Here is a 19,524-nt window from a genome sequence, read left to right as displayed (position 1 = left end):
GTTTTAAGGTCCTCATTACCTTGACAGACATTAACTGCTCAGTGGACAATTTCCCCAGCTCGGTGTCTGCCTCGGGCTAACATCTCTGGAGAAAGTTGCATTCACAATTGCTTGGGCAATTCTGAGAACTAAATTAGGAGAAAAGTTTTTGCAAGTTAATAATATTTTTGTGCGTGTTCGACCTTGGTTACATTCCTTCTACTGTCTTACTGGAAAGATTCCTTGCTTTGGAGCAGGTAGTCATAACTGGGAGAGTCCTCTCCTGCTGTCAAGGGGGTCTTCTGGATATGCCTGAAAGTGTCTAAATTTGACCAGGTTACAGCACCTAATAATCGGTAAGTCACAGGCAGAGGATTTGCCTTTGCCACCACTCCCAGGGCGGATCAGATGGCACTTGGGCTACCACCACAGGATGAGTAAAACATGCTCAACATCAGAGATGAAGGGACTAAGCAGGTTTTCCCTACACTTATTCACTGTGTCAGCCGGAGGCTGCTATGGTGCTAAGCACTGCTGCAAAGGAAAACTCTTCTGTGCTCCCTGATGGAGTTATGCTGCAGCTCAGCTTAATTAACCCAACTGGCAAGCAAAAGAGGAGGAGGCTGTGACACAAGGAAGGGAAGGCTGGAAGTGGAGGAGGGAGAAAAAAAAAAACTGGGTAGAGACAATTTAGTAAAAGGGATATGAGAAGAGACTGGGACACGTGGGCAGATTGCAGATTTGCAAGTTCTGTAAGAACTAAAACATTCCCCCTTCATGAACAGTGCATTGATCCCACAGCTCCTGACTCTCCAGATTCCCCTGAGATGGGCTTCCTCCAGCTACTGACACATCTGAGGTCAAATCAGTTATACAAGATTAAAGTTCGGGGGAGAAAACTCCATTTTTGGCTTGCTCGTGAGCTTAGAAAACGTGTATTAAAACAAGAGGTGCAAAGGCAAGAAATAAAAAGAGGGGTTAAAAAAGAGCAAGGTAACTGCTGAAGTTTAGAAACAAACAATATTCCATAAGGCATGGAATATTCCTGAGCCATTCTATGTGTGTTAAGTAGAGGCTGCATGAGCAAAGGACAATCCGATCCCCTTCCAACTCCTTCTCAACACCAATATTTAACACCAAGCCTAGAATGTGTTACCACATCATGAGACTTCACAGAATCAGGAGCAGCAGCTCTCACTTACAGACTATAACTAAATATTTTAAAACCACCCGAACTTTGGGAAGAGCAGGTGGTGCAGACCCTGATGACGTGACCTTGCTGTTATTTTGCCATGCTGTCGTATATCACACTAGCCCATCACACCTTGTCCTGAAGGACCATTTCAGCTCCTCTCGGTAAAATAACACATTGCTGCTTGCAAAAATAACCAAATATTCCTACTAATATCCAGAACCCATCTCCAGATGTTTCCATCCAGAAACACCCCAGGGAGACAGAGGTCCAGGGAGGAGAGGGCTTGGCCAAGGTGACACAGAGTCAGCACGGATGAGCCAGAACCACAGCCCACGTGTTCAATCCCCAGCTCACTGCCACAGAAACACAACTGTTATTCTGCAGAGCCATGTGTGCAGCATCAGGGGAACCTTCTTTATAGCCGATTTTCTCAATTATTTTCTCCTACGGTTCAGGTTTTAGGAACACACGCATACCCTAATGGCTCCAGAGTGGTAAATTCCCATCAGTCTTAAACCCATCCGCTCTGCAAGCACTTTGCCAGCCTCAGCAGAATAGGTGCATTACACGCTCAAGTGTCATTGTTGAAGTTGCTTTAAATAGTCCAGTGGTCACTGTACTCAGCCATGTGTCTGCACGGACGCATCCAGGGCGTCCTGAAATGATACAGGCTGCTGGCACCCAGCCTGCGGAGCTTGTGGGAGGAAGGGAGGAGGTGTCTGATCAATCCCCTCTGCTGCTAAAGCTCTCTGCAATCTATACGGGTGCATCCCCGCAGCGACAAACACTGGGAGGAGACACTGCCAGGCAGCCGCCAGCAACGGCAGTCGGTAGGCAGCTTGCTGCTGCTGCAAAACACAGCTGCAAAAGGCAAATTCTCTCTTTCCCCTTCTGTAAATATCTCCCCTGGGCCAGGCTCCTGGACAAGGACGGAAGGTGCAGATGCTCTGCACTTTGCAGGATCTGACCCTTCAGTTAGCACGATGCTATCAGCAAATCAACAAGTCACCCCAGAGCAGCCACAAGGAGGGTGATTCAATTGTTTTAGCTGTTTGCACAGCCTCCCAATTGCAGATGCATCACCACAAAGCATCAGCTGTATGAGGATGGGTGTTACACAGAAAAGCCAGCACCACAAACAGTCCTATGAGCTCTTTCAGTCTGCAAAAGATAGTTTAGTGGGTTGCAATAACCAGCGGTTTCAGATCTGGATCTTACTACCCAGAAGAAAGTTGCTTGTTTGCTCAGTCAGCTGTGAGCAAAACGTCACCCCAAACTCTAATTTAATCCAGATTCAAACACCATCTGCTTTACCCTTGTCTGCTCACATACAGTCTAAAGGCATCTGTGTCAAGGGCATGGGGAAGGTGGGGGTGTGGGAAGGTCACCTCTGCTGGTGAAATCCTGGGCATTAGCAATGGAGCTTTTGGTAATAGGATGCAAGACCCGGAGAAACACCACAGAGCAGATGCACAGGTGCTGAAAGATCAAGAGCCACTGATGACTGCTCTCCACATGCCCTTCTGCTCCTCACAGTGCATCACAATGCAAGCCTGCCCCGTGTTCCCACTGCCTCCATCCCTCTGCTCCTCCCTCTCTAAGACAGAGGGAGACCCAGCATGAGAGCCAACAGCTGCACTTTGAGCAAAGCACAATTCCTAAATACCATCAAAAGCATGCAAGTCCGTGCCCCTGAACCCCTGCCTTTTTTGGGATGTGGACAAAACCGCTCCGATTCAGGAGCATCATCTGGGCTGGGACACGCAGCCTGAGGCTGGCGGGGAGGCTCGGGTGGCTGCAGATGGATTTTCATGACATGAGGCAAGCTCTCCGACGGGAGACTGGGCTCAAATTCACACTGGTTTCAAAAGTTAGAGCCTGTAAATCTTTTGCTCACATTAGAGACGGAGGGAAATGCAGCTCACCTTGTTGGCGGTGGGGTTAGGCTGAATGCAGCTTTGGTTCGCAATGGGTGCTGCTGAGCTTATTAGGATGGGCCTGGGGAGCACATCTGGGTTTACTTGTGGGTTTATTTGCTTTTTTTTTAAACTTACTAAAACAAAAGTTGAGCACTAAGGATGGACAGGGACTCCTCCAAAAAGCTGCAAGCCCACCTAACACCCCTTTGCCAGGTGGACCCTTGCGAGGTCAGTGCTAGCAAATACACCCAGGAAACACAGGAGATGCCTGGAGCAAATCAGGCTCCAAATCCATGGCCATGGCTCAATACTATGCGCCCATCACACCCTGTTGTGTTCCCTGCAGGTAGGAAATCCCCCATCAGCTGCCTGCACGGGGAGCCAACACCTTGCAGCTGCGGTCCTGCCCAATGCCAGAGGGCTGGGATAAAAATTGTAGCGGCGTCCACAGGTGCAAAAAATGCTCTCGCAATTCAATGGGTTATGAATAACAAAATATTTCTGCTCTGTGGCCATCTGCATGCCATCCACCCCCACAAATCCGACACATTCCTCCTGCAGCTACAATACTCATTTCGGGAAGAAAATTCTCTCTTTTCTCTGCCTTCAAATCATGCACGAAGGTAGCACTCAACAGGCAGTTTCACTGGTAGGACCCATGCAGACTAACATTGTGCCAAGCACCACGACCTCAGAACAGAGGTTTTTCTACAGAGGTGCCAGAAATAATACAAATAAACTCTTCTTCTCTCCTTGGCTTTATATCTACAGCTCCCACACATCACTACCAGCGGGGCTTTAAAACTAAAACAGACTGGGTCTACGTGGCTTGAATTTAGCCTGGAAATTTATCTCTTCTGCTGAAAGCTCTGTGTTTGCTTGATCTTCCTGCCTTCCAAGTTCTACAAGTGCCACATGTTGCACAGCTGGATTCCTGACAGAGAAAGAAAACAGGAGGGAAGAGAGAACAGATTAATATATATATATATACACGCATGAACGCAATGGCCAAGGTTTTCAAAAGTCACCTGCGAACTTCAGCAAAGTACCTTCAAATATCTCCAAGGGACCTATGTGTCAGAAACAGAGCTCTTGAGCTTCCAAAAACTCTGCTCTCCATGGGCAGAAGAGCAAGGAAAAGGACCTGGGGCTCTGAAGGACTCGTTGCTCTGAAGATGCTCCCGACCAGCACTTGCAGGAAAGGATCTGCAGAGAAGACTGCATCGGGGAAGGCTGCGGATAAAGCAGCCTGGAGGAAGGATAGACGTGCAGCAATAAGGGAAACACTGACTGTTAATTCTCAAGCTTGCTGGGGTGTGACTATTAAAATAATAACATGTTTGTCCAGTTCCAGGAGAATTTGTTCACCCTCAGCAGCCTTAAGAGGGGAGTACCCCCAGGCTCCAACAAAACTGATGGTCTTGCACAGACGTGGGCAGCAAGGGCCCGGCATGCCAAGCGAGCTGTAAAGCAAGGAAAGCTGAAGGGAAGAAAGCTTGATCATCTGAACCAACATTTAAAAAAAAAAAAAAAAAAAGAGTAACCGCACCACGAGAGAAAATGAAGAAAACATTATTTCCTGGGAAATGAAGTATTGCACTCCTTCTGCAACAGGAGGGGGAAAAAAATCAAAAACAAAGCAAACGCGAGATTCAGTTCATAAATACGGGAGAAGGTCAGCTTCCTCCTCACCAATAACTCAGTCCCACAGGAATCGAGCGTGATATTTGATATAGGGCAGACATTTGATTCTTTCCTCCATGTAGGAAGGCCGAGACATTCATCTCCCACCCCTCCATCCACGTTCCCCACTATGTAGCGGCATCACCGCAGGCAGGTTTGGGTCCTTTCTGCCAAGCACCCTGCTTCAGCAACAACATATTGCAGCTTAAAATCCACTCCCTCTTAACCCTGACCTGAGGTTTTGTCTGTGTTTGGGACTAGGCAGTTTCTGTAATAACCTTCTGCCCACGAGGAGACCTTGGAAGAGGCAAATTATGGGTGGCAAAATAAGTCTCAGGGAGCTGCAGAAAAGGACAAACCCGCACCTGGAGACCTTTTTGCTTATTATAAAATAAAACTGCCTCTGTGTTACCAGAGAAGGAGAAGGAAAAATGGAGAGGGGAGAGAGGGCAACCACTGAATGAAACTTATGCATGGATGGGACCATGTTTTTCTCGTCCAATTCACTGTTGCATGTCTCTACATCAAGCTGTAACTTTTGCAAATACTCATGCAGGTATGGAGGTGCCTTGAAATTTTCCTCCACACACACCCATACCCAAAAGGAGGGTAGGCAGAGCAGGTGAGCATCCCCTGAGTGACCCCTTTGCCATCGGCAGTGCCTGCACCAGACCAGCACCTTCTGAAAAAACATTAAAGTAACCCAGTTCACAGGCAGCCACATTCCCAGACGCAAAGGCTTTTCCAGGATTGCCCCATTTATTCCCAGTCCTCTGGCGGAGCAAGACCCCAGACTTTTTCCTTTCTTCTCTCTCCTCCCTACAAACTAGAAAACAAAATCCTTCTCCCTCCTGTGCCTGACGGATTGCACAGAAATCAAGGGATGGCGGAGGAATAAGAACTGGACTTGTCCTAAATGCCTCCTCGCTCTGGCTGTGCAGCCAAACTTCTGCTCCAGAAATCTCATCCTGGACCCTCAAGAACTTTCCTAACAGTGGACAAATTTGCAGTGACCTGAGAAAAGCACTGGGTGACCAGAACGGCATTTTCTAAGCATGTTTATTTTCCATGTGTGTGTAAAAATGCATGTGTTTTATACACATAGTTACATAAGCTTGTGTGCAAGTAGTCTTACCTAAAGGAAAAAGGAATTTCAGCTTCAAGTGCAAATGAATGAGAGATTTGGACAGGTGCTGGCAGTGCAATGCCATGAAAAACCCAAATCTTTCTTCCATTGTGGGACACTCAAGACTTCTTCTCTAAAAATAATTCAAAAACAGACCCAATCATCAGGAAAAAGGGTGGTGCATGCAAAAAACTGCCTTTTCTCTGGCTCATACATAACGCACAGTGCACGTGCGTGTGTGTGAGCCTCGGCTGAGTCAAAGTCTGAGGGCTGCCTGGTGTCAGCCACGGACTGTGCCAATGACAGCAGTTTCTGACAGCCTTTAATCACACCACTTACAGCCTCTGGAGCAGGGGGCGGGTGAGGGAGGAGGTGAGTGCTTCTCCTGCGGGGTGAAGCCATCCCTCATCCTTTGCCAAAACACGTTGCGTTCGCCCACCGATGGGTTCGTAATTGCAGCCTGCGCTGGGATGCGTTATCCTGAGGGGTAACAGAGGGCACAGCTGGGAGAGAAACCTGAGGTATGGGGGAGAAAAAAAAGTGGGTCCCACGGATGGAAGGACATGGGGATGCACGAGGGTGGACCTGGTGGTGGCTTGGGGGACTCAGCCCTACCGTGCATCAGGGCATCTCTGGGGGTTCAGCACTGCAAACACCCCACACATTTGGAAGCAACTGGGGGGGCAAAGAGTTATCTCTATTTCCATGCAAAATAGGAAAGAAAAAAAAAAAAGTGAGAAATATGAACAGACAGGCACTGAGAACATGCCAGCCCCACTACCCACCTGTACCTTGATTCCTCAGCACAAACATAAGAAATAATTTCTACCAGGTCTCAAGGATGCTGGAAAGTTCAGCTGGGCTTGTGAAGATGCTAAAAAATCCTCAGCTTAGTCCAGATTTGGAAGGATTTGGGAAGAGTTTAGCAGTGCACCGTGTTCTGATTATTTACTTCTCCATGCTAAGGAGAGACCTACTTCACACACTGCCTCCTGGAGAGGCGGAAAAATCAGGCATGTAAAATAAGAAGGAAATGGAAATCGATGTGATAGCTCCTTCCCCTTCCTAATGGGTAATACTTACCTAATTATGCCCGCTTGCCATTTCCTCTTCCTGCTTTCTTTGAGACATTATGCAGTAAGAAATTTGTCCTAAAAGTTGTTACTTTCATTCCGAGGCATCCCTTTGAGCTGTTTGAATGGCTAAGGCAAGCAAGGGCAGCAACACCATTATAAGGGAAGGAAAAAAATCCTTTCTGAATGGCTCTGACAGTCACTGCTTTTAGTATCCAGCTCTTGCCACATGCAGCTCCCCTCCCTCCCCTCCCTTCTCCCTCTTCCAGCTGGTCAGAGAGGTGCAGCAGCAGGGATGCCCGGTGCCTCCTGCCCTCCCTGGGTCATAGTGAAAAGCTTGACCAGGGAGGGAAAGACAAAGACTGCAAAGATGTTCCGAGTCCAGCAGTTGAAATGACAGCTCACAGCTGGTGTTTGGGGAGAGACCCAGGACTTGATGCTCTCAGAGCTGGTGGGATCCAAGGTGGCATCCCACCTTGGTATCCCTTGAACGACCTCTCTCCAAGCACATCGGTGCCACAACCAAATTTCCAGGCAGCTCAGGATGGAGAAAAATGATGGTAGAAGCAAAATACGATCCCTCTAACTCCACGTTCACATGGGTGACCCTACCAAAACATAGCAAATTTTCGTTATCTCCAGTCTCCTTCCTTTGGGGTAGGTCCCAAGTAGTGCTATGCTTAATTGCACTAGGAATAAGAGGGGGTGGCACTTGCAGAACACCCAGGAGCACAGAAAGTGTGCTCTGCTCCTCCCCTGCACACAAGGGGGTGCAGCCCAAACAAAAACACACCTTCCACACCTTGCATCCTGCCTGGGGATGCATCCAGCTACTGGCATTACACCTAAGAGCTGCAGGAATCTCAGGGATCTCAGGGGATTCTGGCAGGGGGAAGGCTGAGCATTCAGCCCCCCATCCCCACCCCTCCTTCCACCTCCAAGCTACCCATCCCAGGAAGCCCCCCAAGCCTTGCTTTTGCACCCCTGCTCTTGCACCTCAGGTGTTTTTCTCTCTTCTCTGCAGGGAGCTCAGCTTCCAAGAAGGGAAACACAAAGCCCGAGGGGATTGACTTCAAGCGATGAAACGGGCCCTGTAAAGGAAGGTGTTTTATTCCTGCTCGAGGGGGGTGCTTTAAAGAGCCTCCTTTTGTTCCCTCAAAGGCTAGGAAGGATGTTCCCCAGTCACAGGCTGGGGAGACGGAAAGCAGGGGGGGGGATTCAGGGAACTTCAAGGGCCACAGCCCGCAAGCAACAGCAGAGATTGCCCCACACATCACATGCAGGATCCTGCAGTGGTCCAGCCATTCCTGCATCCTTCCCACCCCACAGGGCTCATCCGTCTGGGGAGCATCTGCTGCAGGTGCACGGAGAGCCCACAGCAGCCCAAAGTCTGGAAAACCTGATGAGTTTCTTCTTGTTGACTATGTTTATTTTTGGTTTTCTTGTTTTGTTTTTTTGGGGAGAGGGGGGTGCTTTTTAGGGTTTTGGGGGGCAAGGGAGCACAGGTTGCCCAAGCATTTTGCCCTCCACCTCCAGGCTACACTGCACCTGCCCTGGCTGGAGGAAAAAAGCATCCCTGCTGCTCCCAGTGCCTCCAGACACCCCTCCATCCTCCCCTCCATTCAACTCCCAGCCCCACCAAGCCACCCCTCTGCAGCAAATTCAGCATCCCCGGGCTGCTGGGCTGTGAAGGACAGCGGGGCAGGGGGAGGTTTCCTCGCACAGCCACCTCTGCAGCTCTGCCAGCCTCGAGGGGAAGCCGTGAACCCAGGCACCCAGCCCTGCATCCCTCCTGTGCTGCGCAGCCGGGCACTCCCCAAACCCATGGACATGTCTGGGGAGATGTTTAAGGATGCTCGTTGGATGACCCATCCTGCAAAACAGAACACCTGGGTGCTCAGCACCCAGACTATACAGGAGATACCTCTTCCTACTGCTGCCCTCATTCCTGGGGAGCAAAGGAAAACCCCAAAGCGGGATTTGTCCCACCCACGGCATCTGGAAAGCGATAGTTAGGGAAGGCAGAGGGATACTCCTAGCACGGCATCACCCGTGGGTTGCAGCCAGCACAGGAGCAGTAGCATCTCCCCGCATAGCCTGGTGGGGTGCTCAGCTGCAGGGGGGCTCGGGAAGAGCAGGAGCCCGGGACAGGAGCACTGGAGCAGCTTCCCTGCCTGCTAGCACGGAGGGATGAGTTTGCAGAGAGGGCAGGACTTCAGCAAAGAGCAAGGAGCAGCGCATGCAAAGAGATAAGAGAAGGTATTTACCAGGCAATCGCTACAAGGTCCTGTGAATATAGTATTTGTGATGGATGAATAGACATATTATTACAGGACTTAATGCAAACCCGTTGCACCAAATGGCGACACGCGATTACTAGTTGGGAAATAACTAAGCTCATTATAATGAAACGCTTCGCTCAAATCCCCCTCCAAAGGAAGGATCTGACGAAGGAAGGGACCTGTGACGGAACATACTGGGGGGATTTGTTTAACCAGCTCAGCCCGCTGGGCTCGCACAGCACGGTCTCTAAAGCCCGGCTCATGGGGAAGGATAACCCCCCCGACCCGCACAGGCAGCACCTCGCACCCAGCACCGGGCTCATCCTGGCACCAGCCCCGCGTTTAGGAGATGAAAAGAAGCACCTTTCGCTAATAAATAATAATGCTAACTACGCGTTTCTATAGCAACTCATCACCATAGCAGCTCAGCGCAGGAGGAGGACTTAGGGCTGAATCCTGCCTTCTTCAGGGTGAGGAGGCAAGTGCCCTTCTGGGGTGGCTCCGTCGGGGGCAGAGCTGGGGTGTAAACCCATAACCACCCCTCCAGGCTGTCCCTGAGTGCTCACAAACCCCCCTCCGGCCAGGAGGACACCGTGATGGGGAGAGCGGGGCCAAAAAGAGGAGATGCCCTGTGGCAGTCACGCACCTGGAGGGGAGAAATCAGCCGTGTAAATACCCCCACGTGCCCCCCCCCAGCACACGCACGGTTCAGGGTAACGCTCACAAAGCTCCACCTGTTGCTCTGCCTTGAGCAAGAATCGGAGACTCGTACCAAAATCATAACAAATCAAGCAGGCTTCACAACACAATCCAGCGAGTCACTTTTTTTTAAGCCAGTAAATTATGCTAGTAAGTCATGCCCATTCTAATTTGCTTTTTTTTTTTTAAACTAAAGTACCCAAATCACATGGAAAAGCCTTTGATTAGCTCCACAACCAGCATGGTTATGTTCCCAGCTCACCTCCTCTCTCTTCTTCCCCCCCAGCCTAGAATAGCTCTACCCATCGCCACCTCCAGAAGCCTTTTTCCAGCTGCCAGAAGAAGGGGACATGACCCAGGGATGGGCCAGTGGCCATCGGTGGCTACTAGCTCTGTCCGCCGGGCTAGTCCTCAGGCCAGCGAGTGATCTCCCAGCCAGAGCCTCACTGGTTTTATCACCTCGTTGACCAAAAGTGAGTCATTTGTAAAGGTCATTAGGGCAAAACGCTGTGAGATGATGACAGTCACTTCTACAAGACCGGGGTGCCACAGCCCCCCACTTGATAGATTGGGAAAACAAGACTTGAAGAAGCCAAGGGACCTGCTGGGGGCTGTGGGACAGCCCTCCGGCAAATCAAAATCTCCCCCTGACAGCCCAGAATAAGTTTCCGTAAAATAAAACAAAGCCGTGGCACACACAGAGCACTTGCTGTTCCGTCAATAGGCAATTGTAACCGGATACACCTCCTTAGTCTCTAAATGAGTTTTCTTTCCAGCACTACATTACGGACAAATCCCCGGTCACAAAACAAACAAATAAATAAATCCCTTTTCAGAATCAAGTCAGGCAGGGCCACACGTATGTGCAGTGAATCTGCCAGCCTTTTCCCAATTTCCCAGCACAACCACCTTCCCTTTGGGGGCAGGAGAGGGGTGAAGAGGAAAGAAAAGTAAAGCAAAGACAGAAGAGAAGAAGAAACGAAGTGGCAATTTCCCCGTTAAGCTGGGGATCAATACAAGGGCTCATCCTGGTTTCTGTTTCACAGGGGCGCAGCTCTCGCTGCTCAAGTCCAGACTGACACAACTCCAGCACTTGACTTATGAGCGCTTCGAGATATTTTTAATTTAAATCTCGCCACAGCCGGGTACGGAGCCATCCAGGGTTTGATTTACTGCTGATTCGCCGCTCCGATCCCTATAACTCTAAACTCAGGCACCAAACAGTTTAGCGCCGAGACGCTCGAGCATCGGATGAGCATCGAGGGGCAAGTGCATGTTCCTTGCCTCGGATGCAATGAGTAAATAAATCGTGACCATTACGTGCAGTCCTCAAGTCCAACATCACATCAGGATTTCAAAGGAAAACAATATTGAGATGGAAGGACTCCACCACACTCCGCTTTCCTCCCCCATGTAGTGTTTTATGCTCAAGGAGAAACAACAGCCGGGTCAGGGCAGCTCATTTTGCAACCATTTACATGCGTTGGGTGCAGCATCGCTGCGAGGGTTCACCGGGCATCGAGATTTATTCCCCCGGCCCCTTGCACGAGCTGTGAGGAGGGGGAAGCGGGTGAGTATATATCATGCAAATGCCTGCGATGGGAACTTGCCCCATATTATCTGCATTAGAGCCACACATTCGCCCTGTCAGAAGGACAAGGGAGATTCGAGTGCCAGTCAGCTCCCGTAAATTTATGGCTGATGGCTTGGAAAGCCCCGGCAGACTGCTCGTGTATGGATGAGGCAGCTGGAGGGGAGCTCGGAGCCAGGGCTCCCTCCTGGGTCACTCCAGCCCTGCTCACCGCGGCTTTCCTTTATTCCTACGCAGACGAAGCCTGTGAACTTCAACCTCCTGCCTCGTGGGTCAGGATTTCTCTTTTACAGCCTTAAACACTTCATTGGCAGCAAGGTCTGGAGTAAAAGCAGGTCCTATTTTTGCGGGCAACCTCTCTCTTCCTAGCAAAATCCCCCCAAAGTAAGGTCCAAGCTACCTGTTGATAAGCAGCATAGCAGGGATGGGGGTTTCAGCCCAGTCACTGCTCCAGCTCAGGACTTCAGGCTCTCACTCCTCCAGCCCTGAGCACTGGGGGTCTTCTCCTGGCATCAGCATTGAGGTGGAAGCAGTGGTCACCATCCTACTTCAGCAAAGATTGAGTCTCCAGCAAGCTTCGTGCCACTGGAGAGCTGAGCTGTGTGTATTAGTGGTGCCTAGAATGGGATGACCACTGGGTTTCCAAAGCAAAGGATAAACTTTCAAAGTCCTCAGAGCACCTCTAAGGGTTCAAAGAGTATTTTTTGTTGGTCTGTTTGTCTTTTTCCAAAGGAAAGGGCTGCAGGATAGATGCCACCAACAGTGATTCTCACTGCAGGGGATGCAGGGCAGAGACCTGGAGCCTCTCGCCTGGCTGCCTGTTTAGCACCTTGCAAGATGTGACCAAGCAAGGAAGAGGAAAATTTGGCAGAATTGGTAATGAAGAATTTGGCCAATGAAGAACAAAGAAAACCAGAGCCAAAAAAAAAAAAAAAAAAAAAAATAACAAACAAACAAAAAAAAAATGAAGGAGTTCAAGAAAATCACTACCCAGACTGTCCGCATCACAATACAACCCATTTTTGCAATGATCACTCCATTTCCAAGGGTCATTAAAATCTTTTTATACCCAATTTTAAATATACAGAAGCCGAGCTTCATGGGAGCACAGCTGCCCCCTGGCCCACGTGCTCACCCAAGGTGAGGGTTTCTCATTTTCCAGCATCCATCTGTCATTTTAACTGCAAAAATTGCAATCCTAAAAGTGCTCTGTCTTCATCGAGCACTACTTCTGGCTGTGGAAGCGTGGTCTTGAGGGCAGGGGACCGCTCACTGCTCCCATTTCCAAAAACACCTTGGGGTTCATTTTGCATCTCATGGTGCTGAGCGAGGGGTCCCACCAGTAAATGGTGTCAGATTGAGCCTTCTGCCTCTCCGTGCCTCAGTTTCCCAATCTTTTGCAGAGGAATGAGGATACTTTCTCACTGTTTAAGTACTTCACAGCCTGAATGAAAACCATTTGGGGAACCCTGTGTATTTATTTATGTTTTGGGTGAGGGTTTTTTGACACAGGCTTCTTGAGAACTCCAACCCTGGGGATAGAAAGTGCTTTTCAGCCCAGTGGCAGCCATGCAGGGAAGCACGCCCACCACTAGCATCCTGCAATAAGTCAGCGTGCTGCCCAGACGGGAAGTCTCATGGCCTTGGGCGCCTGCAGGGGCTGGGGACTATTAACACAAGCAAGAAGGAAGGAGTCAGAAAGAGCCCTCTGAAGCCTCTCGTCACACTGATGGGGAGCAGAAAGGGCTTTGTTTTTTGAGCCCCAAGCCATCTGAGGGCTTTGTGAAGGGGAACGGTCATACCCCGGAATAATATATTCTTTGCTGGGGGCGGCAGGACATGAGACGTTGGAGACCCACCACTGCTACAGCACAGGGCTGATGCTGGGTCTCTGTTGCTATCAGCATCATAGGGGGATTGGGGCTAATAAATCAAGAAGAGCCAAGTGACTCCCAGGACAGATGATCGCAGCATGCCACTGTGCTTGAAAATGCCTGCGCGCAATGCCAAGCCACAAACTTTGGCACCACCAGCTCCAAAACTCAAAAGCCCTACCTCCAACACCCTCCCCAGGCAGGATCCCAATGCACTAGCACGTAGAGCACAAGCCTACTGTGCCAGCGTCATCCTCAGCTTTTTAGGAAGCTTTTCAGAGTTCCCTTCCAAACAAGAAATTAATTCCTATGCAGCGTTAAACCTCGGCACACCCGAGCATCCAAAGACCTTGCAGGGCTTTTCATCCTGGGGCGCGTCGAGCGCGCAAATCAAAGCCCAGCGCTCGGGGAAGGAGGTTGGTTTTATCGCAACCCTTCAGCCTCGAGGAGATCGGTAGACAAAGCGATTGAGCAAAAGGAGAAAGACGCAGCACAAAAGGGGCTCCGGCATCCCTCCTCCCCTCCTCGCTGCCCCCCCTCCTCCCTGGGATCTGGCTGCCGAAGCTGGCTCCTGGCTCCCCCCCGGCAGATCTCAGCAGCGCTGGCGCTGCGCGGAGCCCTTCGCCTGGCCACATCTACAGGGCTGCCCAGCACCAGGCTCACCGTGAGTGCTGGCAGGTGAAAGCATGAGGGAAAGCTCAAATATTTCCTCTCCCGGTGGAGAAGTTCAGCTTCTCTCCCAGGATTTGCGATAGCACTCATCCCTCCGCTAGCCAGGCACGCTGAACAGACTTAACAACAGTCTTCAGCGCCTGCAAGGCTGAAGCAAAAAGCTTCAGCGAGCAAAAGCTTCCCAACAGCACCGTGATTGATCATCAGCCTGTATTTTAAAACACCCGTCTCGGACATAAACAGTGCTCAGATCGGGTGGCTGTCATTTATTTTGCATCTTATGGATATCACCGAGCGTCGCGCATTTAAGATGGGATGGAAAGGAAAAGCCTCGGACTGGTCCTTTAGGAAAGGAGACACCCCCCGAGAGGATGGGTCTGGGCAGAGGAGGGAAGAAAATCCCAGGCTTTCGTGGCAGGGCTGGGGTTGAGTATTTCAACCTGGCTGCGCACGGAAAGCAGGCACACATCTGTTGCACCGCTTGAAGCCCAGCTCCGGCGAAGGGTCCCGCACACAAACAAACACACAAACGCTTCCCGAGGCAATCAAAGCACGAACGAAATGCGGCTCTCGTCCCTGAGACCTTAAGACAGTGGCTTAGCCAGGGGGAGGAAGCACCTAATCTCGCACTGGGAGGCACACGCTGTAATTAAAATCACAGAGACCCCATGCTCCACTGGTCCCACCCGCTCGCGGATTTAACCAGCTTCCATAAACAAGAGCCAGGTGAAACGGAGGACAGATAAAGAAAATAAGTTAGCACGCCTTATGCCTTCCGAAATATTTGTGCAGGGCTGGTGCTCGCGCAAGATAAGTCCCCAGCAGGCTGCAAGCAGTCGCATCGGCTGCAAAAATCCCCTGACACCGTCACTGTTCCCCTGCAGTAAAAGCATCCTGGGGGTCCCGGTGCAAACCTCCCTCCCAGCATCGCTCTCCCCCCTGACCCGATCATCCTCCCATACCCAAAACCTCACATCCCAGGCGCCGGAGGGAAGCCGCAGAAGACCCAGGTGCGTTTCCAGCCAGCTCCGTGGCACGGCTGCCGCTGGCTGCCCGGCGGCGAGGCTGCAGGGCGAAGCGGAGCCAGACGCGGGGTGGAAGTTGAAGGGAGAGGAGCGCGGCCACACGCTTCCCACCTGGTCCCTTCTGCCAAGGAGAGTCGTGCCGGTCCTACACCCGAATCCAGCAAGGCGAGGGCTGCGTCCCTTTGCCAGAGCGGGGAGCAGATGGGGCTCCAGCAGGCAGGTTTCCTCTGGGCTGGGGATGCAGCAGCCACATGCAGCCACTCCAAACCCAAACAGCGCTCAGCCCTGCTGGGGCTGAGCAAGTGGGTTTGTTTATCTGGGAGGAACTCATCTGCTGCCGGAGTATTATATTTCCACCGAAACCATGTGCGGCTCGGTGTTTAGATCACTTCTCCCTGTCTGCATAATTTAGGGGCATATGTCTGATAAACGCGGAGCATCAATAGGCAGGTTTCGGTTGCAGCGCACACACACACACACACACGGAGGGAGGGAGGGAGGGAGGTTTTTACAGCGCTGACTCCGCAGCCGGGATTTCGGCAGCCCAACTCCCCGGCACCTTGCGGGAAGGGGAACGGCGGGGGTCTCCCCCTTCCCAACACGGTGTTCCCCGACGGGGGTGGCCCCTCTGTCCCCCCGTCCGTCGGTCAGCCTTTTTTTGGGGGAGGCCGATCCTCCCCGAGAAAAGGGCTCTGCCTCCAGCCCCGTCCAGCTGCAACCTCGTCGGGAGAAGGAAAAGTTTGCGAATGCCTCCAGCCCGGGGGAGGCACTGGGGCACCGAGGGAGGGGAATAACCCCCCCGGGGGGGGGTTGAGGTGGCCGGGGAGGGGGTGGTTAGGGACAGGTTGCAGCGCTGAAGCCGCTTCCTCGGGGGAGAAAAGTTGAGCTTTGTGCCTGGGGAAAAAAAGCCACCGGGGACCAAAATATCTGGGTTTTGGGAAGGGGGGGGGGCAGGCGAACAACGCTTCCACCACCCCCCCCTCGATGGGGATGTGGAGGGTGGGGGACACGGGGGCTCCCCGCTGCCACCCCCCACGAGCATCCTCCCGAGCTGGGAGCAGCGGAGGGGCCGTGCCCGAGCCCCCCCGGCTCTGCGGGTCCCTGCCCGACAGCCCCGACCCCCTCCCCACGACCCGGGGGGGTGGAAAAAAGCACCGGGGGGGGGGGGGGGGAACACACTCCTCCTGGGAGCCTTGCCCAGGTGTGCAGGGCAGGTACCGCTGCAGCCCCGCAAGCCCTCCCGGGGCATCCTCCGGGGCATCCTCCCTCCGCTCCCCGCTTCCCGAGCAGGGCGAGGGGGGGGGGGGTCCTTACCTGGGAAAGCTCCTGGCTTGCTTTGGGTGGGTTTATTATTATTATTTTTTAAATATATATATATATATATTTTTTTTTCCTCTCCTTTCCCCCCACTTCAGTCTTCAGAGCAGGCGCCGCATTGACACTGCAGATGGTCTGTGTGTGTGTGTGTGTGTGTGTGCGTGTGCGTGTGTCTCTCTCTCTCTCTCTCTCCAATCCCAAATACTCCACGGAGGCGGAACGCGGAGAGCCCCTCTCCCTGCACTGGGCAAACCGCGTCTGGCTCGCCCAGAGGGGTGGGGGGGGTGGGGGGGAGTGGGGGGGGGGGAGAAGAAAAAAACGCAGCTCCACTTCTCACTCCCCCCCCCACCCCCCACCCCCCCCTCCTTCCCCAAATCAACCCCCTCCCACCTTCCCCCGGCCCTTCCTTCCCTTCCTTGCCCCCCCCTCCCCAGCCTCTAAATCGAGCACGGAGGGGGGGACCCAGGAGCCGAGCGGGGGATGCGCTCCGGGGCCATGCCCGGCTCCGCGGCCGCCTCCTGCCCGCCGGGGAGGGCTCGCACTGCGGCTGTCTCGCCAGCCCTTCCTCCCCAGCCAGCCCTTCCTCCTCGCCAATGGTGGCTGCCGAGCGGGCTTTGACACCCAGGCTCTTTTGCAAACACGCACACACCCCTCTTTTCCCACTCCCCCCCAAAAAAAGGAAATACTCGGAGAGGTGTGGGAGCACCAGCCCAGCACGCCCGGGAGGGATAATAATAATAATTATTATTAAAAAATAAATAAAAGCGGGAATAAAAATCCTCTTACGTTTCTCTTTTTTTTTTTTTTCTTTTTTTTTTTTTTTTCAGAGAGTGGCCAGTTGCTCCTCCTTTCCCCAAGCCCACCCACCTCTGTGAGAGGGGAGAAAGCGGAGGGGGCGAAGGTTGTCGCCGGAGGGGGACCCGAAGCTGCTTTTCCTCGTCCCGGAGTTTGCAGGGGATGGGGACGGGGACGGGGACGGGGACGGGGACGGGGACAGGAGCGGGGCCGCCGCCTCCGAGCGCGCCCGGGGGCTGCGAGCGCCGCCGCCGCTCTCCCACGGCAGCAACTCGGGCTGCTCTGCCTCGATTCCTGCCGGTGCCTTCCCTCGCTCCCTACTCACTACTGACACCTAGGATCTCCGAGCCTGATTGGGCTAATTGGGAAATGTCTCTGCCCAAAAAGAGAAAAAAAAAAAAAAGAGAAAGAGAGAAAAAAAATAATCTCAAGGAATAATCAAACGCGTCTTGCTGGCTCCTCCATCCCCAGAAAAACCCTTCCCGGCATCTCGGCTCTGGTTGGCATCCTCATCTCTCCTCCTTCCCCACCCCGTGCCCCGCTGCTCTCCTCCGGCTAGGACAAAACGAGGAGGGGAGCCCCGCAGAGCGGGCGTGGGGGGGCTCGGAGGAAGATCAGTCCCGCAGCTTGGGTGAGCAGTAATCCTAGAGAGCGGCTGCAGGCTGCTCTGCTCTCCGGGTCTTCTCTTAATTCCTGGCAGCAGTAGGAATAATAGTATTTTTATTATTATTATTTTTATTTTTTTTGAAGGCTGTTAGTGCATAGTGATGGAGTTTTGTGTCCAGCCGGCTGCTGCCCTGGCTGCCCCACGGAGTAGACCCTGGGCTCCCCTCCAGCCAAAAGCAGAGCAGAGCAGCTTTTGGGAAGGGAAGAGATGCTCAGGGGGTGTTGGCAGTGCGGGGAGCCCAGACACTGTGATGATGGGCAGCGAAGAGGGTGAGCAAAGAGGGATCCAAATGGGAAACCCTCCTCTGCTTGTAGGGCTGTTGGCCATGCTCACATCAACACAGGGAGGGGAAAATCCTAGGGGTGCTCCTGCTGCTCCCCCAAACCCTATGCATGATGGAGGCATCCAGCGGGGTGCAGGGCTGGGTGGTGAAGGGGGTCCCGGTGCTTGCAGCCAGCAGCTCCGTGCTCGGAGGCAGGGCTTGCCCCTCGGAGGTGCATTGTACAGCACCAAGCACAGCAGGGCTCCCCCTCTTCCCCATGGCTCCTGCCATTCACAGAAAGCAAGGATTAATCCAAGCTTTGTATTTTTAATTATCTCAAATTTATGCCACAAAACACGGGGGCCGGGGGCTGCCTATTTGCATCCTCCGAGATATTTATTTTTAAACAATGTCATGTTTTCCTTAAAACAAGTTTTATCTCCCTGGCGCGTGCCTGTGTGCGCGTGTGTGTTTTGCCTGAGCTCTGGTTTACATTTCCTGATGGATGGATGGGGATTCAGAGCCCTTTTTTTAAGGTGGTGCATAAAATGTATTTATTATTCTTTATCTCCTGCCTCTCGCAAGAAGTCATTTGTTTTCATTCAGAGAAATGAATGCTATGTGAAGCCTGAAGAGTAATAACACAGCAAAATGACAACGGAAGAGCGAGACGGAAATCTGAAAGATACAATGGCAGGTTAGTAACCTCTAAAGATCACTGCTGTTGTGAGCAGTACAGTATTATTTAATGTCCAGTCTGGCTTGCAGCTCCATTTAATAAAACATATGAAAATCTCAGGAAAATTTGGTCTTGCATTTAAAACCGGGCTGTTCCACTGAAAAGGGATAATCTGGATATGCCGGGATTACTTCCCACTATCTGGCGGGGAGGAAGAAATTAATACAAACTCTTTCCACTTCTTAAGACAATGACATGAATCGATATATCCCTGGGTTCATACAGGAGTGACAAATGAGACTTTATTTATAGGCCTTTCTGTGAACTAGGCAGTGGGGCTGGAGGAGGGCTAGGGCTGGAAAACCCAAATGCCCCCTCCACAAAAATTGTGAGTAGCTGCAGAAAAAGGACCCAAGAACAAGGGGAACCCAGGCTCACCTCACTGTTTTCCATGGGATATTTCACCCAGGGCTGCAGTGATGGCAGAGATCACGGGTGTCTCTGGACACCTGAAAACTCAGCTGGGCTCAGCACCAGACAGCTTCAAAGCTGCCCTCAGCATCATCTGGGAAGAGCCAAAAGCAAGTTGCTTTCATGCAGCCAAGCTGCAGTGACCCGTTTCCCCCAGCTGCTGTCCCCAAATACCCTTTGGTCCCCCATTTCTCACAGTGTCCCAGATGCTACCA

At 52.1% G+C, this 19,524-nt stretch overlaps 1 protein-coding gene across 14 annotated transcripts in view; it reads right to left on the bottom strand.

The window, feature by feature from the left end:
* Nucleotides 1-16,702, bottom strand: part of PLXNA4 (plexin A4) — a 423,229-nt gene extending 406,527 nt beyond the window's left edge. For 12 of the 14 annotated variants that reach the window (XM_083813595.1, XM_083813609.1, XM_083813596.1 and 9 more), the window contains exon 1: nt 16,433-16,702. The gene's annotated coding sequence lies outside the window, so the exon portion shown is untranslated. Of the gene's footprint in view, nt 1-15,055; nt 16,372-16,432 lie in introns of those variants that run through there. The other 2 variants (XM_083813603.1, XM_083813604.1) reach the window with 2 other exon arrangements.
* Nucleotides 16,703-19,524: the final 2,822 nt, after the last annotated feature.

This window comes from Anser anser (genome assembly GCF_964211835.1).
Source record: "Anser anser genome assembly, chromosome: 1".
Taxonomy (NCBI): domain Eukaryota; kingdom Metazoa; phylum Chordata; class Aves; order Anseriformes; family Anatidae; genus Anser; species Anser anser.
Note: the sequence above shows the minus strand (reverse complement) of the source record. Positions and strands in the feature narration are given on the sequence as shown.